The following is a 26890-nucleotide window of genomic DNA, read 5'->3' as shown; positions in this document are numbered from 1 at the left end:
CAGGCCTGCGCCCACTCCTGGTGAGCTTTGTCAAGGAGTATCCCGGGAAATCCAGTCCAGGCCTCTGATGTGGGGAGACTCGGCCAACTCTGTGAGAAAGCCGTGACTCTCTCAAGAGGGGCCTGTCTCCTGTAAAATGGAGGCAATCAGCTTGAAATCCCACACAACAGGTGAGCACTTAGATATGGGGGGCTCTCACCCAAGCAGAGCCAAACAGCCCATCAAGCTTGCCCTCTTAGGGAATCAGGATGAGTACAGATATATGAGGGAGGGCTTCCTGGAAAAGAAGAAAAGACTGGTGGACTGAAGGAGCAAAGGCTTGAGGGGCAAGCATGGGTCCAGCAGGTCTGCGGAGATAATTGGAGGGTGGTTCTCCTTGGCCAGGCGTCTAGTGCTCCAGAGCAGAAGTCAGAATGGAGATATCAGACAGGCCCAAGGAAAGCACCTCTAATGTTCTAGCTGACATTTGCATCCTCAAAGCTTTGTTTAAGTAGGGGACATGGTCATATTTTGTTTTAATAAAAATATGTTGTTCTGGAAGGTGGTGGAGGAAACAAGGCTGAGGCAAGGAGGAAGCACCCCAATCAAGGAAAGAATAGTAAAAACCTGTGTGAACTGCAGTTGTACCTGTGGGGTCTGGGGAAGAGCCACCTGTGATGGAGTATTATGCGAGAGTGATCAGTTGGGCCAGGGCATTGAGTCCTGAGGAAGAGGAGTCAGGTGTGCATCCCAGGATCCTGGAGGGTGCCCAAGACCCCTCATGTCTCTCTGTGAGATGGTTACTGGCACGAGAAGAAGCCCTCGTGCAGGGCTGGGCCACACTATTCTTTGAAGCCAAGAGAATATTTCCTCATTACCCTTGGAAAACTAACATGAGCTTAATGGAGGGAGAGACCCAAGCAGTCCCTGCTTTCATGGTGGTTTCAGAATACATAGCTGGCTGTCAGCAGGTTCACAGAGTCCTCAACCCTGTATATGCAGGAAAGACAAAACAGAAACCAAAGGAAGGGAAGAAAAAGAAATAACACTGAAGTGTTAGGGAGTCAGAAGACAGGCATTCTTAACTGAGTTGATTTTTAGAGTCAAGATTTTTTTTTTCAATTGCAATGTCGATAAATACTCTTTACAGAAATGTTTGAAAGCACAGAAAATTATAAGAAAATATTCATATCCTATCCTTTTACTAAAACTTACCCACTCAGTTGAGTTTATCATGTAGAGTTTTTCTATCTTCCTTGTGTAGTTTTCAAACTTCTAATACAATCGTGGCTAGATTGTCTTCACAACTTGCAGAGTCACTTCTTAAGAATATAGGCATTTCCCATGATGTAACAGACTCTCCCAGTTCACCTTAAATGTCGCCGTGTGGAACAGGTCACCCCAATCTTGGCCTGGCAGGTTCAGTTTAATCCATGACCCCTAAACTCCAGTGTATCTACAAATTATGAATGCAGGGCCACTTGGTTTACTGGCCTTTTGCATTATAACAAGTTAAGAAACCTAGCTTCCACAACTCTCATTAATCTTTTTTTCCTGGAAAAAGATTTGGGCAACCCTAAGTGATGTGACTTAGAAACTGCAGCAGTATAATTAACTTCCAGTGGAAGCAAGGATGAAGTGTGGGCTGAGGTTAGTTAATAAAATTGGGGTAGTGTCCTTGTATGATATGAACCATGTGGCTGTAGAGATGATGGCTCTAGGGAATAATCAGTGCCATTATTGATTTAATAAGAAACAACTGAGCTGTTGATACATGGCTGCTGTTGTTCAGTCGTTAAGCCGTGTCTCTGTGACCCGGTGAACTGCAGCATGCCAGGCTTTCCTGGAGTTTGCTCAAACTCATGTCCATTGAGTGATGCTCTCTAACCAACTCATCCTCTGCGGTGCTCCTCTTGTTTTGCCTTCAATCTTTCCCAACTTCAGGGTCTTTTCAAATGAGCTGGCTCTTTGCATCAGGTGGCCAAAGTATTGGAGCTTCAGCATCAGTTCTTCCAGTGAATAGACACATAGTTGGATACAGACTTTGTCTTATTATTTAAACCTCTGAAAAAGAAAAAGTTTGCAGCATTTTCTCACTGGTTGACTAGGAGAGGGAAGGAGGATTTGTCATTATTCAGAAAGAGGGGCTCTGCTGACCTTTAAGGAAACCTTAGGAACAGGCCTTATGTTTTAAGCTCAGAGACCCGGGAGCTCAAGTGTTCAACATCTTCTAGGAACTGGGCTCCGTTGTTGTCAATGTCCGTGTTCTTCAGGGTGGGGTCTACAAAGCAGAAGCATTGGCTTCACCTGGGAGCTTGTTAGCAGGCCCTATCCAGATCCGCTTAATCAAAATTCCTATTTAAAGAATCCCCAGGTGATACTCATATTCAATTTGAGAAGCACTGCTCTCTGTCACATCCAGATCCTCCAGCTTTTTTCCTTCAGAAAAATTAGACCCTGGGTAAGGCTGTCCGCAAAAGTGATGTTTAAAGGGGACCAACTTTGGGGCTTGACTTTTTTAAAAAATTGAAGTATAGTTGATGTACAATATTGTGCTAGTTTCACATGTACAGGAAAGTGATTCGGTTGTATATATGGTACATACCTATTTTTCAAGTTCTTTTATAAATTGTAAAATGCTGAATATACTTCCCTGTGCTATACAGGAGCTCCGTGTTGTTTATCTATTTCATATAGAGTGTGTCTCGGAGAAGGCAATGGCACCCCACTCCAGCACTCTTGCCGGACAATCCCATGGACAGAGGAGCCTGGTGGGCTGCCGTCTATGGGATCGCACAGAGTCGGACACGACTGAAGCAACTTAGCAGCAGCAGTGTGTATATATTAATCCCATACTCCTAATTTCTCACTCCCCAGTCCTCTCCCCCCCACCGCCCCATTCCCCCTTAGTAACTGTGGGTGTATTTTCTATATCTGTGGGTCTATTTCTGTTTTGTTTATAGGTTTATTTGTATAATTTTTCTTAGAGTCCACATATAATGATGTCATACGATATTTGTCTTTCTCTGTCTAGCTTATTTCACTTATTATGATGATCTCTGGGACCACCCATGTTGCTGCAGATGGCCTTATTTCATTCTGTTTGATGGCTAATATTCCACTGTGGTTATACACCACCTATTCTTTATCCCTTCATCTGTTGATGGACATTTAGGCTCCCGTGTCTTGGCTATTGTCAATAGTGCTGCAGTGAACGTTAGAGCACATGTACCTTTTCAAATTACGGTTTTCTCTGGATATATGACCAGGAGTGGGATTGCAGGATCATATGATAGCTCTATTTTTGTTTCTTAAGGAACCTCCATACTGTTCTCCATAGTGACTGCACCAACTTACATTACCACCAACAGCATAAGAGGGTTCCCTTTTTTCCATACTCTCTGCAGCATTTATTATTTTTAGACTTTTTTATGATGGCCTTTCTGATTGCTGTGAGGTGATACTTTATTGTGGTTTTGATTTGCATTACTCTAATAATTAGTGATGTTGAGCATCTTTTCATGTGTCTTTTGCCCATCTGTACATCTTCTCTGGAGAAATGTCTATTTAGATCTTCTGCCCATTTTTTGATTGGGTTGTTTGTTTTCTTGATATTGAGCTTTAAGAACTTTGTATATTTTGGAAATTAATCCTTTGTTGGTTGCATCATTTGCAGGTATTTTCTCCCATTCCATATGTTGTCTTTTTCCATTTTGTTCATGGTTTCCTTTGCTGTACACAGGTTTTTATGTTTAATTAAGTGCCATTTGCTTATTTTGGGGCTTATTTCTGTCGCTGTAAGAGATGGATCCAGAAAAACATTGCTGCAGTTTATGTCAAAGAGTGTTCTGCCTATGTTATCCTCTGGGAATTTTATAGTATCCAATCTTACATTTAGGTTTTAATCCATTTCGAGTTCGTTTTTGTGTATGGCATTAGGGAATGTTCTAATCCCATTCTTTCACATGTAGTCGCCCAGTTTACCAGCACCGCTTATTGACGAGACTGTCTTTTCTCCATCGTATGTTTTTGCCTCCTTAGTTGTGATTAATTGACCACAGATGCAAGGGTTTTGGAGAAGGCGATGGTGCCCACTCCAGTCCTCTTACCTGGAAAACCCCATGGACGGAGGAGCCTGGTGGGCTGCAGTCCATGGGGTCGTGAACAGTCAGACAGGACTGAGCGACTTCACTTTCACTTTTCACTTTCATGCGTTGGAGAAGGAAATGGCAACCCACTCCAGTGTTCGTGCCTGGAGAATCCCAGGGACGGGGGAGCCTGGTGGGCTGCCGTCTATGGGGTTGCACAGAGTCAGACACAACTGAGTGACTTAGCAGCAGCAGCAGCAGGGGTTTATTCTGGGCTTTTCTGTTTGATTGATTTATGTATCTGTTTTTTGTGCCAGTTCAGGGTATTTTGGTAACTGTAGCTTTGTAGTGTATTCTGAAGTCAGGAAGCCTTATTTCTCCAGCGCCATTTCTCTTTTCCAAGATGGCTTTGGCTATTCAGGGTCTTTTGTGTTTCCCTATAAATCTTAATATTTTACGTTCTACTTCTGTGAAAAATACTATTGATAATTTTATAGGGATTGCATTGAATCTGTGGATTGCCTTGGGTAGTATAGTTATTTTAACAGAATTAATTCTTCCAGTACAAGAACATAGTATTTCTTTCTATATTATGTCATTTTTAAATTTTTCCTTAATGTCTTATAGTTTTCAGAGTACAGGTTTTTGCCTCGTTAGGTAGCTTTATTCCTTCTGATGCACTGATAAATGATTATTTCCTTAATTTGGTTTTCTTTTGTTGTCAGTGTATAGAAATGCAACAGATTTCTGTGTGTTAATTTTATATCCTGCCTCTTTACTGAATTCATCAATGAGACCTAGTGGTTTTCTGGTGACATCTTTAGGATTTTCTGTTTAGTATCATATCATCTGCCAACAGTGACAGTTTTACTTCTTCCTTTCCAATTTGGATTCCTTCTATTTTTTTCTTCTCTGATTGCTATGGCTAAACTTCCAAACTATGTTGAATAAAAATGGCGAGAGTGGACATCCTTTTCTTGTTCCTGATCTTGAGGAAATGCTTCCAGCTTTTTGCCAGAGCATGATAGCAATGAGTTTGTCATATATGGCCTTTATTATGTTCAGGTATGTTCCCTCTGTGTCTGCTGGAGAGTTTTTATCATTAATTGATGGTGAATTTTATCAAAAGCATTTTCTGCTTATATTGAGATGAACATGTGGCTGTGTCGAGTGCTGTGTCTAGAGTCGACTGTGGCTCAGCCTGTCTGCCGCCGCGTGGGGCTGAGCTCCCTCCCTGCTGGCTGCTGGCCTGAGGGTCCCAGCGCTGGAGCCACAGGCTGTTGAGTGGAGTCAGGTCCTGGTGTCAGATGTGGCCTCCCAGAGAGCGCGTCCCAGCGAGCCCCCTGATGTCTCCACCCCGGGTCCTTGCCCTCAGAGCGAGTCGGCCATCTGCTGTGCTCCCCCACTGAGGCCCTCCCAGGCCAGCAGGTGTGTCTGGCCCATGCTCCCATGAAGTCCCTGCTCTTTTCCTGGATCTGGTGCACAGACCCAAGTGTGCCCTCGAGTGCGGAGTCTCTGGTTTCCCAGTTCCGTGGAGTGCTTGCAATCAAGCCCTGCTGGCTCTCAAAGGCAAACGCTCTGGGGGCTCTTCTTCCTGGTGCCAGACCCCCCAGGCTGTGGAGCCTGACATGGGGCTCTGAATTCTGACTCCTGGAGGAGAACTTCTGCAATGTATTATTCTCCAGTTTATGGCCCCCTCCCTGGGTGTCAGGGATGTGATTATATTGGAGCACACACCTGCTGCCATCTCGTTGTGGGTTCTTCTTTGTCTTTGGATGTTGACTGTCTTTTTTTGTGTTAGATTCCAGTCTTTTTAATCGATGGTTCTTCAGCAGTTAGTTGAGACTTTAGTGTAATGAGAGGAGGTGAGCTCAAGGTCATTCCACTCCACCGTCTTGTCCAGGAAGCTGTGATTTGACATTTGATTATTAAGCAGATGAAAAACTTCACCGTGACTATATGTTCAGCAATCCCAATCTTTGGGAATATCTCCCTTTTTTTCTTTCCAAAAGGCAGTTATTTTTCTCCCAAGTGCTGCTGGGGAGTGTTCTCTACTATGACTTTTCTGGAATTTTGCATGAATATAAAAGGAGGGCTTAGCTGAGTGTGATTTACAGGCCAGCCATGTCTCCTTAGGAAAGTTTGCATCATATTTTTAGTATACATCTTTTTAAAAATTTTAATTATTGATAAGCATTTACAGCTGGCTCTGTTTCTTTTCTTTGGCTTTTCATCTTTTTAAGATGATAACATGAACCAGACCGTAACTCAGAGGGAGGGGCCAAGCTGTGATTGGAGGTAGACAGTTCCCTGGTTCAGGGCATGGTTAAAGAAACAAATCTCTGGGGAGGCTGAGGAGCTGTGCTCTTAGTTCCTTGGTGCTTAAAGGTAAACTCATCACCTCCAAACTTTTGGGAGCCCAGCCCTTCACCACAATTCATCAGTGCCTTATTGCTTCATCATGGGAGAAAAGCTGTGATAAAGGAGGAGACTGAGGACTTAATCTGAGTCCCAGAACTATCACTGAGTCAACCTGGTCTAGTCACAATGTCTAGGATATAAACTGTGGATGAAATAACCCAGTGTGAAGTATTTGTTTCACCTAGGGAGCAGGATAAAGGTGTGCACTGGTCTTATAAGATACTATTTTTAGTCATTAAGATCTGATCACTTCTGCTATGAATGGGTGGTAGATGTATGATGGCTTTTGCTTTGATGAATTATGGTTTTCTGTTTCTCAGAATGTTGTAGCTTAGCTGTGTCTGAACACTAATACCAATTTATAAGATACATGAGTCATCATGGAAGAGCTCCTCTCAGCATCCTTATCCAAAGGGTAAAGCCAAGCCTCAGCCAGACATTAGTCAGTGATTGTCAGAGGCCTGCATGCAAAATGTGAATGCCCTCTGAGTGCACGAACGTCCTCCTCTTCCTGACAAGGAGACACTCGCTTCACTGAGCGTCTGCTGTATGCCGGATAGTGTGCTACGGGCAGTGAGCCTGACATGATCTCTGACCTCAAGAGGCTCACAGTCTGTGCAGCGGAGACGCAGAAGCAAACAAGCTACTGATCGAGCATCTTACAAGGCACATCTAGTGGTAAGTGCTGGGCCCAGGGCTGAGAAGAGAGAAGTTAACGCTGGAGTTAGAGCTGCCATAAGGTGAGTCGAGTGGAAGAAGAGCAATGGAAATCCAGAGTACAGGGTGAAGTACCTGGATCCTAAAAAGGAAAAAAGAAAAATTATCTCACAGTGGCCTAAAGGGGCCTCAGAGTCCCCTGGACACCTGAAGTGTTTTGCAGGGGACTGGCCCTCACTACCAGGTCAGGAGCAAGGGCTTCCAGATGCAAGAGAGCAGTGAGTAGGAGTCCTGGTTTCTGGTCTTGGCTTGAATGCTATCTGCCTATTTTCTCAGAAACTCGGGTTTCCCTATCCGACCTCTGCAAGCTTCGTTCAGGGTGGGACGTCTGTGGCTGCTTGGTATTTGAAAGAGGCGGTGAACTGTGTCACTCAGATGTGCACTGCAAGTCATCCCCCTTGTATGTTGCTGGATCACTTTATGATACAATTTAGTTTTGTTTGTTACCCATTGAGCCTAAGGCAAGCCAAAGAGAAAAAGAAAAAGGGAATGGGTTCTTTTGACACTCTTTTTAACTCTTGTTGACTAAAAACATAGTCACAACCTGCAGGTTGAGAGTTAGATGTATTCTTTGGGAATTGTGAGGACTTCAGGCCCGGGAGACAGCATCTCAAGTGACCCAGAGAGATTGCTCCACGGAGATGGGAAAAGGAGTCAAGATATACGGAAGTTTGTAACAAGGAGGGGTGGAGGCAGGCAGTCTGTTAATTAAGGAAAACCAGGTATCCGAGGAGTTTAGTGCTCTTCTTTGTATGGGAAGATGCAAGCATCTGGGCTCTCCGAAGACATTCCTTTCATGTGCATCTCAGCTGCCTGGGGCCAAATCCTGCTTGAACAATCAAGATCACATTCCTAATTCCTCAGTTCAGTTCAGTCGCTCAGTCCTGTCCGGCTCTTTGCGACCCCATGAATCGCAGCACGCCAGGCCTCCCTGTCCATCACCAACTCCCAGAGTTCACTCAGACTCACGTCCATCGAGTCAGTGATGCCATCCAGCCATCTCATCCTCTGTCGTCCCCTTCTCCTCCTGCCCCCAATCCCTCCCAGCATCAGGGTCTTTTCCAATGAGTCAACTCTTCCCATGAGGTGGCCGAAGTATTGGAGTTTCAGCTTCAACATCAGTCCTTTCAATGAACACACAGGACTGATCTCCTTTAGAATGGACTGGTTGGATCTCTTTGCAGTCCAAGGGACTCTCAAGAGTCTTCTCCAACACTACAGTTCAAAAGCATCAATTCTTCAGCGCTCAGCTTTCTTCACAGTCCAACTATCACATCCATACATGACCACTGGAAAAACCATAGCCTTGACTAGACGGACCTTTGTTGGCAAAGTAATGTCTCTGCTTTTCAATATGCTATCTAGGTTGGTCATAACTTTCCTTCCAAGGAGTAAGCGTCTTTCAATTTCATGGCTGCAGTCACCATCTGCAGTGATTTTGGAGCCCAAAAAAATAAAGTCTGACACTGTTTCCACTGTTTCCCCATCTATTTCCCATGAGGTGGTGGGACCAGATGTTTTCTGAATGTTGAACTTTAAGCCAACTTTTTCACTCTCCACTTTCACTTTCATCAAGAGGCTTTTTAGTTCCTCTTCACTTTCTGCCATGAGGGTGGTGTCATCTCCATATCTGAGGTTATTGATATTTCTCCCGGCAATCTTGATTCCAGCTTGTGCTTCTTCCAGCCCAGCGTTTCTCATGATGTACTCTGCATATAAGTTAAATTAGCAGGGTGACAATATACAGCCTTGACGTACTCCTTTTCCTATTAGGAACCAGTCTGTTGTTCCATGTCCAGTTCTAACTGTTGCTTCCTGACCTGCATATAGGTTTCTCAAGAGGCAGATCAGGTGGTCTGGTATCCCCACCTCTTTCATAATGTTCCACAGTTTATTGTGATCCACACAGTCAAAGGCTTTGGCATAGTCAATAAAGCAGAAATAAAGGTTTTTCTGGAACTCTCTTGCTTTTTCGATGATCCAGCGGATGTTGGCAATTTGATCTCTGGTTCCTCTGCCTTTTCTAAAACCAGCCTAAACATCTGGAAGTTCACAGTTCATGTATTGCTGAAGCCTGGTTTGGAAAATTTTGAGCATTACTTTACTAGCATGTGAGATGAGAGCAATTGTGCGGTAGTTTGAGCATTCTTTGGTATTGCCTTTCTTTGGGATTGGAATGAAAACTGACCTTTTCCAATCCTGTTGCCACTGCAGAGTTTCCCAAATTTGCTGGCATATTGAGTGCAGCACTTTCACAGCATTATCTTTCAGGATTTGAAATAGCTCCACTGGAATTCCATCACCTCTACTAGCTTTGTTCATAGTGATGCTTTCTAAGGCCCAGTTGACTTCACATTCCAGGATGTCTGACTCTAGGTCAGTGATCACACCATCGTGCTTATCTTGGTCATGAAGATCTTTTTTGTACAGTTCTTCTGTGTATTCTTGCCATCTCTTCTTAATATCTTCTGCTTCTGTTAGGTCAATACCATTTCTGTCCTTTATCGAGCCCATCTTTGCATGAAATGTTCCCTTGGTAACTCTAATTTTCTGGAAGAGATCTCGAGTCTTTCCCATTATATTGTTTTCCCCTATTTCTTTGCATTGATCGCTGAGGAAGGCTTTCTTATCTCTCCTTGCTATTCTTTGGAACTCTGCATTCAGATGCTTATATCTTTCCTTTTCTCCTTTGCTTTTCGCTTCTCTTCTTTTCACAGCTATTTGTAAGGCCTCCCCAGACAGCCATTTTGCTTTTTTGCATTTCTTTTCCATGGGGATGGTCTTGATCCCTGTCTACTATACAATGTCATGAACCTCCGTCCATAGTTCATCAGGCCCTCTGTCTATCAGATCTAGTCCCTTAAATCTATTTCTCATTTCCACTGTATAATCATAAGGCATTTGATTTAGGTCATACCTGAATGGTCTAGTGGTTTTCCCTACTTTCTTCAATTTAAGTCTGAATTTGGCAATAAGGAGTTCATGATCTGAGCCACAGTCAGCTCCTGGTCTTGTTTTTGCTGAGTGTATAGAGCTTCTCCATCTTTGGCTGCAAAGAATATAATCAATCTGATTTCGGTGTTGACCATCTGGTGATGTCCATGTGTAGAGTCTTCTCTTGTGTGGTTGGAAGAGGGTGTTTGCTATGACCAGTGCGTTCTTTTGGCAAAACTCTATTAGCCTTTGCCCTGCTTCATTCCGTATTCCAAGGCCAAATTTGCCTGTTACTCCAGGTGTCTCTTGACTTCCTACTTTTGCATTCCAGTCCCGTATAATGAAAATGACATCTTTTTTGGGTGTTAGTTCTAAAAGATCTTGTAGGTCTTCATAGAACCGTTCAACTTCAGCTTCTTCAGCGTTACTTGCTGGGGCATAGACTTGGATTACTGTGATATTGGATGGTTTGCCTTGGAAACGAACAGAAATCATTCTGTCGTTTTTGAGATTGCATCCAAGTACTGCATTTCAGAGTCTTTTGTTGACCATAATGGCTACTCCATTTCTTCTAAGGGATTCCTGCCCACAGTAGTAGATATAATGGTCATCTGAGTTAAATTCCTAATTCCTGCTGCTGCTGCTGCTAAGTTGCTTCAGTCGTGTCCGACTCTGTGCAACCCCATAGACGGTAGCCTAATTCCTAGTGTACCCCTAATTCCTCCTTTACCTGTAGGGTGGCGGTTGGCTGCCTCTCTGAGATTTCTTTGTTCCCCCCACCTGCTTATTGGGGAAGTGGCTGATGGCTATCAGATAGCCAGTATTGTATTGAGTTCAGAAATTTACCTTTGAAAGGCTGGAATCCCTGATGGCTGTGATATTCTTGTTTCCAGATATAGCAGGAAATATCTCATTTCACATCTTGAAGGCTTATCATGCCAGGACTACCCAATACTGTCCTGGGATGAGATCAATGAGGGCCCCTCATACTTCACAAGCCTTATACCTCCTCCATCATCCTTATCTAAAGCAAGGACGCGCATTAGTTAACTGGAGTCTGACGAGGATGACATCCAAGTCCCACTTCCATTTGATCTGAGTTATACTAACTAAGCAACGACACAAGACACAAAGCATAGGGAGTGAGGACCGAGTGTGTAAACAAGGCATTGTGGCAGTGTGATCCTGCAGGCTTTCAGCGAAAGAAGCTGCCAGCCTCATCAGCTTAATAAAGTCGGCCAGACCAGGTGGGGGTTGGCAGTGTGTGCATTGTTTCTCTGTTTTGTTTCTTGAGTTAAAAAGCAACCCACAGCCTGCGTCTGTGTTAAAAATAAAGAGAATACCAACAAAGAAAGATGTGCCAAAAAGAAAGTAGCATAAAAATCTATGAAGTGTTTGTATAAATGGAGGCGGGGAAGCTGATGTCAGTGAGGGTGACTGGGAGGAATCCTCATTCTGCAAATGCTCAGTTTCACAGTCAGCGCTGCGCTCACTCACTGCTGGGCACTCAGTCGCTGTCCTGCTGAAGCAGGAGGAGCCAGAGATCCACAAACAAGAACCAAACCCTTGGCTTCCCTGGTGGCTCAGGGGTAAAGAATCCACCCGCCAATGCAGGAGGCGCAGGTTTGATCCCTGTTCTGGGAACACCCTACATGTCGCGGAACAACTAAGCCCACGCACCACAACTTTGACCCAGCGGCCTAGAGCTCGGGAGCCTCAAGCACTGACCCCCGCGCCCTGCAGCCCGCGCGCCACACCTAGAGCAGCCCCCGCTCTCGGCGACCGGAGAAAAGCTTTCACAGCAACGCAGACCCGGCACAGCCAAAGATAAATTAATTAAAGAACCAAAGCCTGTGCTATGAGCTCTGTATTCTTACCACTTGGAGTGTTGCCATAGAGCAGCAGCATCAGTATTATCTGGGATTTTGTTAGAAATGCCACCCTGGCTTCAGAATCAGCACCTGCATTTTATCAGAAACCCCAAAGTTTTAGAAGCACTGATCTATATGGTGAGGGGCTGTGGATAGCATGGGGTTGGGAGGAGAAAGACTGGCTGAGAAGGTCAGGGAAGGCTTCCTGGAGGAAGTCACATTTGTGCCGGATCTTCTAAGATGAGTAGAACTTACTCGTTTGAAAAGAGAAGAAAGGACGGAAATTCCTAGTAGAAGAAGGGGTAGAACGAAAAAGTAGCTGACTGAGGGGAAGCTGAGCTGGAAACATAGGCTGGAATCTGATTTTGACAGTGTCTATCTGCTGTATTAAGGAACGTAGGTTTCTTTGTTTCCTAAGGATGGAAATCAAGGAAGGAGGGAGAACATTCTCCCGCCACCGTGCTGATGTTTAATCAGCGTCAGGGTGTTCCATGCAATTAGAGCGGCTGCCTTGTTCACTGTGGGAATGTTTAGGGCAGACTAGTACCCTCCAGGTGTACTCACAGAGGGTGGCAGTTTCCATGAATTTGACAGGAAGCAGAAAAGAAAATTTCTATCTAAAGGCCCTCCTTTTTCCCCCTGAAGGCAGTAAATGCAAGGGAATGATCAATTCCTGTAAATGGTATTAAACCAAAACATATTACGGAGGGACTGGAAATTTTTCTTAGAGGCAAAGTAGCAACTGTTTAATCTTCTAAACAACCCCATGAAAAGCCAAAGCAGATAGAGAATACATGCCATACTTTGATTGAAACTCAGTGCTAGCTCAGGATCAACAATCTGGTGTTCTGATTAACAACTGTTGATCAGACCAACCGGATTTTGAATCTTTGCCCAGAGTCCTGGCTCTGGGTGTTATTACCATCCTGGTGCAGGCCTAAGCCTTCCTTTGTCTTCTAACTGGCTGGATCCTTTCAATAATGAGCCAGAGAAACCCATAGGGATTTTAAAAGTGGCAGAAAGCATTTGTTCTACTCAGCTATTATAATGATAATTGATTTCTTAAGGGTGCAAAGTAAGACAGTGCATTTGACCCACCATGGATAATTCAGGCACCTCCCACTTCATGTCCTGGCATCTGAACTTGCCTTATTGGAGCAAAGTCCCTGAGCCACTGAGACCATTAACTGGAGGGTTAAGTGTGAGAAGTAAAAAGAACAGCATTAGCAGAGAGGACTAAGTCATGCTGCAAAGTACAGAAGTGACAAAAAAAAAAAACAAATAGATAAATACAGGCTTCTAGTACCAGTACCCACTAGATGCTGGCACCGGGATGAATGCTTTACAGCTGCTCCCTTCTAGTTCGTTTGATAGCCATACCAGATAGCGGTCCTCGGCCTCAGTTTCGGAGGAGGAACCTGGGACTCAGTGGTGGTTGGTTGATAGGACCCCACAGCCAGGTGTTCAGAGCTTGGATTCGAGTCCAGATCAGGCTTGTTGATCACAGCCCATGACTCCCCGCTTCCTGGAGTGGGCTGTACTACCATTCAGAAGTCTGTAAGAGACTGTCACTACACTGGAACTGCAAGGAGGCATTTGGTGCCCTTGTGTTTCTGCCTCACCAGCTTCCAGAAGTGGCATGGATCCTTTAGAGAGCCACATTGTTGCAATTAAAATAGCCCAGAGAGGGTCAGGTGTGAGAAGTTCACAAATACAGGTTGGCCAGTGGCTCGTGAATGGCCTTATTTGAATAATTCTGAAGGCTCTGAGAGCTCTTGTTGGAGACAGGGTACTGGCCACAAAATCCAGTGTTAGCTGATCTTGGAGGAATGGGTTGGCAAAGAGGTACTTTGGAGGCTGAGGCTTCACAGAACACTGAAGGATGATCAGAGCCTAGAAAAATAGTTCTGCGCTAAGCTCTTCTACTGTGTCTAATCCATTGTTTAACTAATCAATTTCATTTTCTTTTTTTGTTTTGGTTTTAGTTGATTCTTTTTCTAATCTGCCTAGTCATTCCCTCGTCTGTGTTGGGCCAAAGTATAGTAATATATACAGTGCAATTATTGGCACTTGCCCTCAAGACAGCCCTTTCGTTCCCATTTGCTTAGCATTTACTATTCCTAGATTGAATTTTAACTCACTTGGAGGAAGGCTGAAGGGATGTGGGAATTCTCAAGAACAAAAAAGTCCTTAAAAGTATGTTATATCTAGAGTATAGTTGTTTTCTTAAAATCATTTACTGCTAGATGTAGAATTCTCTGGGCCCCTTTATATCCTCAAAGACAGCAAACTCTAAAACTCCAGAACATGGAGCAAATGTTTTTTGGATTTAGTTTTACTGTTTGAAAAAGGGAGAGTTTTAGTATGTTCGTAGATACATGAAGGTAAAGAGAATTACATTTCAGTAGTCAGTGAAAAAGCCTCAAGACCTCCATCATCAAGAGGCCCAGAAGCAGTAGTTGTTTAGCCCCAAACCTTGACTCTGGGCACTGAGTGCTGTCAGTAGCCCCCGCTGTTCTTAGTGACATCTTAGAGGCAGCTCAGAGCTGTGCAGTCTGGCTCCACAATCAACTCATACTTTCATTCTCTCTCTCTCTGTCTCTTTCCCTTCCCTCTCTCCCTCTTTTAAAAGAGACTTTATTTTTTAGAGCAGTTTTGGGTTTATGAAAACTTGGGTATATATACACACACGTGCACTCCCTCTTCCCCAGAGTTTCCCCTCTTAACTCCTGGTATTAGTGTGGCACATTTGTGACTGGTAAGTCAATGGTGATACTATTATTAAAGTCCCCAGTTCACTTTAGTGTTCACTGTTTGTGTTTTCCGGTTCTATGGGTTTTTACAAGGGCATAATGTTATGTATCTAACATTACATTATCATATAGTCCGATCACCCTGAAAATTCCCTGTTCCAGCTTCTCGCTGCTTATCTTCCCATCTCTCTTCCCTACTCCAAACTCCTGGCAGCCACTGCTACTTTTACTATCTCTATAGTTTCACCTTTTCCAAAAGTCGTATAGTTAGAACCGAACAGTACGTGGCCTTTTCGGACTGCCTTCCTTGACTTGGCAGTGTGAATCTGACATTCTTCTATTTCTTTTTGTAGTTTGATATTTCATTTGTTTTTACCACTGAATAATATTCTACTGTATGGATGGACCACAGTCTACTCCAACTGAAGGACCTCTTGATTGCTTCCCGTTTTGACAGTCATAAATGAAGCTGCTATATACATTCATGTGCAAAATTTTCTGTGGACATAAGTTTTCGTCTCATTTGAGTAAATAGGAATGTGACTGCTAGATCATATGCTAAGACTGTTTACCTTTGTAAGAAACGGCCGAATGGTCTTCCAAAGTGGCTGTACTATTTTCCATTCCTGCTCGAAATGAGTGAGAGTTCTTTTATTTCCACATCCTTGCCAGCATCTGATATTGTTAGTGCTGTGGATTTTAACCATTGTAATACTTGCATAGTAACTCTGTTTTTTAAGTTGGATTGTTATTGTTGAGTTTTAAGTGTTTTTCATACATTTTGGAATGTATAGGTCTTTTATCAAGTGTGCGTTTCACAGATATTTACTGCCAGTCTGGCTTGTCTTTTTGCTTCCTTTCTTGTATCTTTGGCAAAGGAGAAGTTATTCGTTTTAACCAATCTTTTTTTTTATGGATGATGCTTTCGGTGTTGTATCTAAAAACTCATAACCAGTCAAGTCGCCTAGACTTTGGCATGTGTTAGCATCAAGAAATTTTAGTTTTGTGTTTTACATATAGCCTATGACCTACTTAATGTTTGTGTAAGTGTTAATTGCTTAGCTGTGTGCAACTTTTGCAGCCCCATGGACTGTAACCTTCCAGGCTCCTTGCCCATGGAATTCTCCAGGCAAGAATACTGGAGTAGGTTGCCATTCCCTTCTCCAGGGGATCTTCTCCCCCAAGGGGTCGAACCCGGGTAAGGTCTAGATTAATTTTTTTGCATATGAATGTCCAGTTTGAACACTCACTGAAAAGGCTGTCCTTTCTCCACTGATTGCCTTTGTTCTTTTGCCAAAGGTCAAGCGTCTGTATTTATGGGGTTCTGTCTCTGGGCTCTTTATTCTGTCCATTAGTCTGTCCGTCTGTGCTTAGGTCAGTCACACCGTCTTGATCACTGTACTTTCAGACTGGAAGTCAGCTCCTGCAAGCCTGCCGATGACGCTCTGCTTGTTTTGTGTTGTGTGGAATATTCTGGGTCTTTGGCCTTCCCATATAAACTTTAGAATCCGTTTGTCTGTATCCAAAAATAACCTGTTGGGATTTTGACCAAGATGACATTGAGTCTACGGATCATGAGTCTATGCGTGTGTACTGTGCCGCCCTAACAGTCCTGAGTCTTCCTCTCCGTGAGCGTGGGTTATGCCTTGACCAAGATGACATTGAGTCTACGGATCATGAGTCTATGCGTGTGTACTGTGCCGCCCTAACAGTCCTGAGTCTTCCTCTCCGTGAACGTGGGTTATGCCTCCATTCGTTTATCGCCTGTGGTTTGTTTAATCGGTTTTGTAGTCTTCCTCAGATCTTGTACATGTTTTATGACTCATACTATTAATACTTTATTTTTGGAGTGCCAATGTAAACGTTGCTATAGTTTAAATTTCACATTCCAACTGTTTGTTGCTGGTATATAGCAATGCAATTGACTTTTGTATATTAACTTTGTATTCTGAAAACTTAATAGCTTATTATAAAATGTTTATAATATATTAATATATAATATATATAAAATAATTCCCAGATATTATAAAAATATCCAGGAATATTTTTGTTCATCTTTGGGATTTTCTGCATTAATAATCATGCAACTGGGAACAAAATCAGTTTTATTTCTTCCTTCTCAACCTATCTATATATTTTTACTGTCATATTGCATTAGCTAGAATGCGTACTTTCAGTATAACATAGAATAGACGTGGTACGAGATCTTGCCTTATTCCTGACCTTAACAAGAGAGCATCTAGTTTCTAAACACGAAGCACAATGCTAACTGGAGAGTTTTGTAGGTTTTCTGTGTGTGTCAGGTTAAAGAAGTTCCCTTGTATCATTAATTTACTGAGAGCGTTTATCACAAATATATTTTAGATTTTGTCAAGACCATATCTACTGATATGGTCATATGACTTCTTTAGCCTTGATAGGACTACATTAATTGAAACAGCCTCGCATCCCTGAGATGAATCCCACTCAGTCATGGTGTATGATTTTTCACTATTGACATATTGGTGAATTCTATTTGCTAATACTTGTTAAGAATTTTTCTATCTTAAATCATGAGAAATACTGGTCTGTAGTTGTTTGTGTTTTTAACATCTTTGGCATCAACATAATAAAACAAATTAGGAAGTTTTCCCTCCTCTTCTGTTTCAGGAAGATATTGTATAGACATGTTAATTCTTCTTTAAACGGCTAGTAGAATTCTCCAGTGAAATGATATAGGTGTGAAGATTGCTTTGTGAGAGTTATAAAAGTACAGATTCAATTTCTGTAATATTTATATGGCTACCAAATTATACATTTTCTATTTGGTGAGTTGTAGAAGTTTGTACTTTTTGAGGAATTGCTCCATTTAGTCAGAGTTGTCAAATACATGTATAGAGTTGTAGGTGGTATTACATTATTATTTTTAAATGTCTGCAGGATCTGTAGTAATATTTCTTATTTCATTCTTGATATTAGCAATTTGAATATTTTCTTTCAGTCTTACGAGAAGTTTGTCAATATGATCAACCGTTTCAAAGAACAGCTTCTTGCTTCTTTTGTGCTTCTCAGTTTTTTTTTATCCTATTCATTTCACCTTTTTATTAATTTTTGCATTCTTCTTGAGTTTATTTGCTTTTTGTCCTTAGTTTCATGACGTAGTAGCTTAGATTGATTTTAGATCTTTTGTTTAATTGAAGTATAGTTGATTCCAGGTGTATAGCAGTGATTCAGGCATATATATATATTTTTTTTTTCAGGTTATCTTCCTTTATTACTACACAATATTGAGTATAGTTCCCTCTGCTATACAGTAGGTCCTTGTTGGTTATCTATTTTATATAGTAGTGTGTATATATTTTTCATTTTCATTCTGTTAAACATTTATCTTAAAATTTTCCTTGAGACTTAACCCATTAATTATTTGGAAGTGTGCTGTTTAGTTTCTGTTTAGAAATTTTAGCTTTCTGTTTTTGATTTCTAATTGATTTGCTTGTGGCCAGAGGACACATTTTATATAATTGCAATTCTTTTAAATTTGTTGAGGTTTGTTTTCAGCCTTGTTCAGTCACTCAGCCATGACCAGCTCTTTGTGATCCCATAGACTGCAGCACACCAGGCTTCCCTCTCCTTCACTGTCTCCCAGAGTCAGTGGTGCCATCCAAGCATCTCATCCTCTGTTCCCTCTTCTCCTCCTGCCTTCAATCTTTCCCAGCATCAGGGTCTTTTCCAATAAGCCGGCTCTTTGCATCACGTGGCCAAATTATTAGAGCTTCAGCTTTAGCATCAGTCCTCCCAGTGAATATTCAGGATTGATTTCCTTTAGGATTGACTGGTTTGATCTCTTTGTAGTCCAAGAGACTCTAAAGAATGTTCTCCAGCACCACAGTTCAAAAACATCCATTCTTTGGCACTCAGTCTTCTTTATGGTCCAACTCTCACAGCACTACTGGAAAAACCATAGCTTTCACTATATGGACCTCTGTCAGCAAAGTGATGTCTCTGCTTTTTAATATGCTGTCGAAGTTAGTTATAGCATTTCTTCCAAGGAGTAAGCATATTTTAATTTCATGGCTGCAGTTACCACCTTCAGTGATTCTGGAGCCCAAGAAAGTAAAGTCTGTCACTGTTTCCATTTTCCCCCCATCTGTTTGCCACGAAGTGATGGGACTGGATGCCATGATCTTCGTTTTTTGAAAGTTGAGTTCTAAACCAGTTTTTTCACTCTCCTCTTTCAACTTCATCAAGAAGCTCTTTAGTTTCTCTTTGCTTTCTGCCATTAGGGTGGTGTCATCTGCATATCTGAAGTTACTGATACTTCTCCTGGCAGTCTTGATTCCAGCTTGAGTTTCATCCAGTCTAGCATTTCACATGATGTACTTTGCATATAAGCTGAATAAGCAGGGTGACAATATACAGCCTTGATGTGCTCCTTTCCCAATTTGGAACCAGTTCATTGCTCCACGTCCAGTTCTAATTGTTGCTTCTTGATCTGCATACAGGTCTCTCAGGAGGCAGGTAAGGTGGTCTGGTATTCCCATCTCTTGAAGAATTTTCCACAGTTTGTTGTGATCCACACAGTCAGGGGCTTTAGTGTAGTCAATGAAGCAGATGTTTTTCTGGAATTCCTTTTTCTGTGATCCAGCGAGTGTTGGTAATTTGATCTCTGGTTCCTCTGCCTTTTCTAAATCCAGCTTGTACACCTGGAAGTTCTCAGTTCAGGTACTGAACTTATCTTGCTAGCATGTGAAATGAGTGCAATTGTATGGTACTTTGAACATTCTTTGGCACTGCCCTTCTTTGGGATTGAAATGAAAATTGACCTTTTCCAGTCCTGTGGCCACTGCTGAGTTCTCCAAATATGCTGGCGTATTGAGTGAGCGCTTTAAATAGCATCATCTTTTAGGATTTGAAATAGCTCAGCTGGAATTCCATCACCTCCACTAGCTTTGTTCATAGTAATGCTTCCTAAGGCCCACTTGACTTTGAACTCCAGGATGTCTGGCTCTAGGTGAGTGATCACACCATCCTAGTCATCTGGGTCATGAAGATCTTTTTCGTATAGTTCTGTGTATTGTTGCCACCTCTTCTTAATATCCTCTGCTTCTATTAAGTCCGTACCGTTTCTGTCCTTCATTGTGCCCACTTTGCTCAAAATGTTCCCTTGGTATCTTTAATCTTCCTGACGAGGTCTCTAGTCTTTCCCATTCTGTTGTTTTCCTCTATTTCTTTGTATTGTTCACTTAAGAAGGCTTTTTCATCTCTCCTTACTATTCTTTGGAACTCTGCTGCAGACAGGTAAATCTACAGCCTAGGTATGGGCTATCTTTGCATATATTCCCCAGGTACTTGAAAAATTCATGCATTTTGTCATTATCGAGTGTTTTATAAGTGTTTGGACCATGAGGGAATTCCCTTTGCTGATTTTCTATCAAGTTGTTTAATAAATTGTGGAGAGAGGGATTACGAAGTGATTAATTAAAATTTTATATTTGTCTATTTCATTTCTGTCAGTTTTTGCTTTACATATTTTGCATCCCTTCCTATTGCTCTGGATCTCATTAAATCCTGTGTTAAAAAAAAAACACGACACTTCAAAAAATTGGAGTGGGTAATAGGAACATGGAGCAAGTGAGATTAGCTATGAGTTGATAAATGTTGAAGATGAGCAACAATAAATATGTAGAGGTTGGCATCCCACTCCAGTACTTCTGCCTGGAGAGTCCCATGGATGGAGGAGCCTGGTAGGCTGCAGTCCATGGGGTTGCTGAGGGTCGGACACGACTGAGCGACTTCACTTTCACTTTTCACTTTCATGCATTGGAGAAGGAAATGGCAACCTGCTCCAGTGTTCTTGCCTGGAGAATCCCAGGGATGGGAGAGCCTGGTGGGCTGCTGTCTATAGGGTCGCACAGAGTCGGACACGACTGAAGTGACTTAGCAGCAGCAGAGGTTTATTACTCTCCTTTATTTTTATATGTCTGAAATTCTTCTTAAAAAGAAAAGAATTTCCTGACTACCCAGCCTGAGTTATATTACAGTCTCTTGTCTACAATATAAACTTGACAACAACAATCCCATCTATGCTGGTCACAGTTACAGCCCGAACGCTTGAAACTCACTGGTATATGGTTGGCACCCTGATTACCGTGCTTCCTCACATATAAGATGCCACAGATATAAAGCACTTTCTGTGTGCTAATTCTTCAGTCGTGTCCACCGCTTTGTGACCCCGTGGACTGCAGCCCACCAGGCTCCTTTGTCCATGGGATTCTCCAGGCAAGAATACTGGAGTGGGTTGCCATTCCCTTCTCTAGATCTTCCTGACCCAGGGATTGAACCCAGGTCTCCTGCACTGTAGGCAGATTCTTTACCATCTGAGCCACCAGGGAAGCCTGTCAAAATACTTTAATGTTACAAAAATACTTTTATGTATCATTAAAAAATGCTGCAAGGTAAATTATAATATACTGTTTTAAAAGTACTTGGATTTCAGATGCTACAATGTGAAAAATGTTTATTTTAGAATTAATAAAATACAGTATCTGTGGAGTAAATGAATACTCTGAGGTCAAGATTCTGATGAAGAGGCTTCATACATGTTCAAGAGCAGATCAGGATATAATTTTGAGAATATTATAAATTCTACAATGAGTATATTTCTTCCTAAATACTGAAATTTTAAGCCCAACCTTATATGTGACAAATCTTAATAGAAAAAGCAACATTCTGACATGGTCTCCCATCTTTTTACCACCAAGGACCCTTTTATTATTTTATCCCCAGGATTCCCATACTTTGAAATATTTTGATACCATGTAAAAATCCTTTTTTTACTTGGTATCAAGTAAAAGCTAATTTTCATTTTTCATCTATTAAATATGCATATTCAAACTGAGGCAATGTATTAATAATTCCAGCTAAAATAAAAGAAAGCTGACCTTCTACTGACCTTGTATGGACTCATCACAGGGAAAAGTAACATTTCTATTAGGAAATCTACTTTTTAGCCTCCAGTGTCTCTTTCTCAGAATCCAAGAACCAGAGACGGCAGGCACTTGAGACGACAAGGAGCTGAGTGACAGAGCCCACATTAGGTCGGCAAAGGCCAGTTAGGCAGCCTGTCTTAATGTTCTAAGTTAGCCATTTGTTTATACACCTCTCCAACAGAGAAAGCTGTGCAAGAGCGCTCAACACTGGTGATCTGACATTACCCACGGGCCTGTTCACGTTTCTGTAACGGTTAACATGAAACTTCAGTTGGTTTTTCCAGGTTTGACCTGAAACGAAGTAGTGAAAAGAAAACGCTATCTGTGGGGTTTTATCCCACTCACCCTCTCTGTGCCTCAGTTTAGATCTGAGTGCACAGGCAAGTATTCATCTTTGCATCCCTGGACAGAGCTCAGTGGCTGCCCAGAGTAAGCACTCCTAAGTAAGTGTCCACGAATATGGGAATGAATGAATTCAAGACATCTTCCCTGATTTGAGCTCTTTTGAGGGAATATGGTAACTAGGAAAAGGGAATGAAAGGAAACATGACCTCAGGAACCTGGCAAAGAAGATAAACTAGTGCAGTCAGCATTCTTTACCTTTGGAAGACTCCTTAGGCCAGTATTTCTACATGCCTAATACTGAATGTGGACTAACAAATCTACATGTGAAAATTTTAAACAAATGCCTCAGACACAGAGTATATTTTAAAAATGAGAGCATGTATGTTAAAGAGGTGTTGACAAGGGGGCCAGAATTTCTTTATTCTCTTCCTAGAAAAATCATGTAAACATTAGCACAGATCTCTCCTTATCCTGGGGCTTCCCAAATAGCTCAGTTGGTAAGGAATCCACCTGCAATGCAGGAGACCCTGGTTCAATTCCTGGGTTGGGAGGATCTCCTGGAGAAGGGATCGGCTACCCACTCTAGTGTTCTTGGGCTTCCCTTGTGTGGCTCAGCTGGTTAAGAATTTGCCTGCAGTGCGGGAGACCCAGGTTCGATCCCTGGGTTCAGAAGATCCCCTGGAGAAGAGAAAGGCTACCCACTCCAGTATTCTGGCCTGGAGGATTCCACGGACTATGAGTCAGACACGACTGAGCAACTTTCACTATCACTCCTTATCCTCAAGTTCAAAATCATCATGACCTGTTAGCCTTATCTTTAATATAGTCAGGAAAAGTAAAAACAGTTGTCATATCAACAGTTTTGGTGTCTTGTTTGAGAAACCTTCTGCTCTAAAGGCTCTGTAGATCTGTGTGAATCTGGGAAGGAGGGACTACAGGAACCCCAGTGAGCACAGAGACGAGTAGTGGGTCAGTGGATTTGGGCAGTTTGTTCTAATGGGTATCACATTAGGACACACTTCCTGCCCCCAAAGAACAGGATTAAATATCCTGAACTCAAGTTCCAGGAATGGCTGGTCTTTCCCTTCCCTCCAGACAAAGGACTGGGTCAGATCCACAGGGTTGAGAGGAGGACATACAAGCCTTCTAAATCTCTGCTTGTCTTTGAAGCAGACATCCCAGGACTCACTTCTTCCTTTGATCAAAACACACATGAACCATGAACACACAGATTGGAGAAGACGGAAGAAAACAGGTGAGAATCTATGGAGCTACCTCTCTTCCTGTTGAAGTGTTTAAGAGTCTAATCCAGTGAAGTCTTGTACCGTCGTACTCTTGGAGTGGGGCAACTTAACGTTTGGAATCCAAAGCACTGTATACTGCTTTGGAATATATTCGACATAGCAATCCTGGAGCTTGGTTAGATCTTTACAATCTCCCTTTTAAATACTGATTCTCCCTGCCTTTAATGTCACTTCAACCATCAAGAAAAGAGTTAATTCTCTGAGACTATTTAATATACCCCACTGATAACTAGTCATTCATGATGAAGAGTATGCTACATTGAGAACCTGGTAGAGATCAAGAGTGTCAAAGCTTTTGCTCTATCATATGACAAGGTAAGTCTCCTTTCAGAATGAACTCCTGGAGCTGAGATGGTAATTCCCTAATCTGGGCATCTATTAGCCCGTGGGAAAATGGGCTGAAATATACAGAGCAATGAGCACACTCCCTAATATACAACAGGTGCCCCATAAATGTTTCCTGGTCAACTATAATAGTTGGCATTTATTAAGAACTAACCATATGCCAGACCTGTGTTCATTTTATGTATAGTATTTCTCAATAGTTAAGCTATTCCAAATCCTGAAAGATGATGCTGTGAAAGTGCTGCACTCAATATGCCAGCACATTTGGAAAACTCAGCAGTGGCCACAGGACTGGAAAAGGTCAGTTTTCATTCCAACCCCAAAGAAAGGCAATGCCAAAGCATGCTCAAACTACCGCACAATTACACTCATCTCACACTAAAGTAATGCTCAAAATTCTCCAAGCCAGGCTTCAGCAATATGTGAACCATGAACTTCCTGATGTTCAAGCTGGTTTTAGAAAAGGCAGAGGAACCAGAGATCAAACTGCCAACATCCGCTGGATCATAGAAAAAGCAAGAGAGTTCCAGAAAAACATCTATTTCTGCTTTATGGACTATGCCAAAGCCTTTGACTGTGTGGATCACAATAAACTGTGGAAAATTCTTGAAGAGATGGGAATACCAGACCACCTGATCTGCCTCTTGAGAAATTTGTATGCAGGTCAGGAAGCAACAGTTAGAACTGGACATGGAACAACAGACTGGTTCCAAATAGGAAAAGGAGTTCGTCAAGGCTGTATATTGTCACCCTGTTTATTTAACTTATATGCAGAGTACATCATGAGAAACGCTGGACTGGAAGAAACACAAGCTGTAATCAAGACTGCTGGGAGAAATATCAATAACCTCATATATGCAGATGACACCACCCTTATGGCAGAAAGTGAAGAAGAACTCAAAAGCCTCTAGATGAAAGTGAAAGTGGAGAGTGAAAAAGTTGGCTTAAAGCTCAACATTCAGAAAACGAAGATCATGGCATCCGGTCCCATCACTTCATGCCAAATAGATGGAGAAACAGTGGGAACAGTGCCAGACTTTATTTTTCTGGGCTCCAAAATCACTGCAGATGGTGACTGCAGCCATGAAATTAAAAGATGCTTACTCCCCGGAAGGACAGTTATGACCAACCTAGATAGCATATTGAAAAGCAGAGACATTACTTTGCCAACCTAGTCAAGGCTATGGTTTTTCCTGTGGTCATGTATGGATGTGAGAGTTGGACTGTGAAGAAGGCTGAGCACTGAAGAATTGATGCTTTTGAACTGTGGTGTTGGAGAAGACTCTTGAGAGTCCCTTGGACTTCAAGGAGATCCAACCAGTCCATTCTGAAGGAGATCAGCCCTGGGATTTCTTTGGAAGGAATGATGCTAAAGCTGAAACTCCAGTACTTTGGCCACCTCATGCGAAGAGTTGACTGATTGGAAAAGACTCTGATGCTGGGAGGGATTGGGGGCAGGAGGAGAAGGGGACGACAGAGGATGAGATGGCTGGATGGCATCACTGACTCGATGGACGGTGAGTCTGCGTGAACTCCGGGAGTTGGTGATGGACAGGGAGGCCTGGCGTGCTGCGATTCATGGGGTCGCAAAGAGTCGGACACGACTGAGTGACTGATCTGATCTGATCTCTCAATAGGTACTTATAGCCCATTTTCTAAATGAGTTAAGTAGAGCCTTCACTTTATTTAGAGAAGGTTACAATGTTAGCCAGGGATACAGTCAGCATTTGAACCCAGCTTGCTTGATTTTAAACCTCACGCCTTTTCCATGACTCCACGTTGTGTCCTTAAACCACTATTATACATTCGAGTGAGCCAGACAGAAAGTGAAAAGTGAGTGAATTATAGTAAAAACCTAAGAATTCTACACTAAAGACATCCTTTCGTGCCTCAATAGATTAAAGACGAGAAGGGCAAACAACATGAAATAAAACAATAATCCCTAATGAAAGAGAACAAAAAGGTGCTGCTAAATGTCTTAAAATAGGTATGTTAATTAGATGTCTGATTTTTTCCTTTTTATAGAAGGCCTTTGGGAACAAGGGCTTCTCTGGTGGCTCAGATGATAAAGAATCTGCCTGCAATGGGGGAGACCTGGGTTCAATCTCTGGGTTGGGAAGATCCCCAGAAGAATGGAATGGCAACCCACTCCAGTATTCTTGCCTGGAGAATCACACGGACATAGGAGCCTGGTGGGCTACAGTCCATGGGGTAGCGGAGTCGGAAATGACTGAGCGACTAATGCTTTAGGAACAAAGTAATCAGTTCTTTCCACCTCCCTCTCCACCTCAAAAAAATGGACATTAGTTCTATCTGTACATTCCAGTTGATCACACAGTCACAATTCAAGAATGTACTGAGACAAAGAAGTAGGCAGGTTTTATTCTTGAAAACCCCTCAAGAGGAGAAAGGCAGTCAGATGGCCTGGTCACCAACCTGTTCAGCATTAAGAGCTGAGTCGTAGAATGTGTGTGCTGTGATATTAGGCTCGGGGTGGGGGGGTTGTCTTACCTGGATTTAATATCTCTACCACATGAACCTCCTAAACTGTTCATGTAACATTTTAAAGAACGGTTCACTTAGTCTTGGGGCTGGATAAGAGGAAAAGAATATGGAGATAGATAAAAAGAAATGAAATATACCATGAATGCTTAACCAAAGCATAGAATGTGAAGGATTTTAGTACCAGTAGAAAAAAAGCCAGATATCTTGGACTCAGAGATGATGAAAAATCTTAAAGAACTTCATTAATGACAAGTGATGGTCTTCAGGCACTTCAGTGCCAAATTCCATTAGCATCTGTATATAAATAAAAAGAGCTGCAGATGCTGGCCAAGGCCCCTTTTTACCCTGCCAATATTAATACCAGGTGTAGGACCATCTACTTAAAACTCCTTATTAATAGGATTTGACCACCAATAGCTTTTCCTGAATTGGACAAGGAAATGGCAACCCACTCCAGTGTTCTTGCCTGGAGAATCCCAGGGACGGGGGAACCTGGTGGGCTGCCGTCTATGGGGTTACACAGAGTCGGACACGACTGAAGTGACTTAGCAGCTTAGCAGCAGCTTTTCCTGACAGTTGACTGTAAGCTAGAACTTCAATAGTATGGTTTAGAATTTCTTTAGAAATAATAAGTGCTTTTGCGATTAAACTCTGCTCTCA

At 42.4% G+C, this 26890-nt stretch overlaps 1 long non-coding RNA gene across 1 annotated transcript; it reads left to right on the top strand.

Moving 5' to 3' along the window:
• Positions 1 to 32: 32 nt before the first annotated feature.
• On the top strand, positions 33 to 25882 carry LOC147342731 (uncharacterized). Its single transcript, XR_015156560.1, has 3 exons — positions 33 to 170; positions 23250 to 23331; positions 25751 to 25882. It is a non-coding gene; the product is annotated as an uncharacterized LOC147342731 (long non-coding RNA).
• The last annotated feature ends 1008 nt before the right edge of the window (positions 25883 to 26890 follow it).

Source organism: Bos grunniens, chromosome 28 (assembly GCF_055505025.1).
Source record: "Bos grunniens cultivar Pamir isolate PY7600 chromosome 28, Bosgru_T2T1.0, whole genome shotgun sequence".
Classification (NCBI taxonomy): domain Eukaryota; kingdom Metazoa; phylum Chordata; class Mammalia; order Artiodactyla; family Bovidae; genus Bos; species Bos grunniens.
This window is presented reverse-complemented; position numbering and strand designations above follow the sequence as displayed.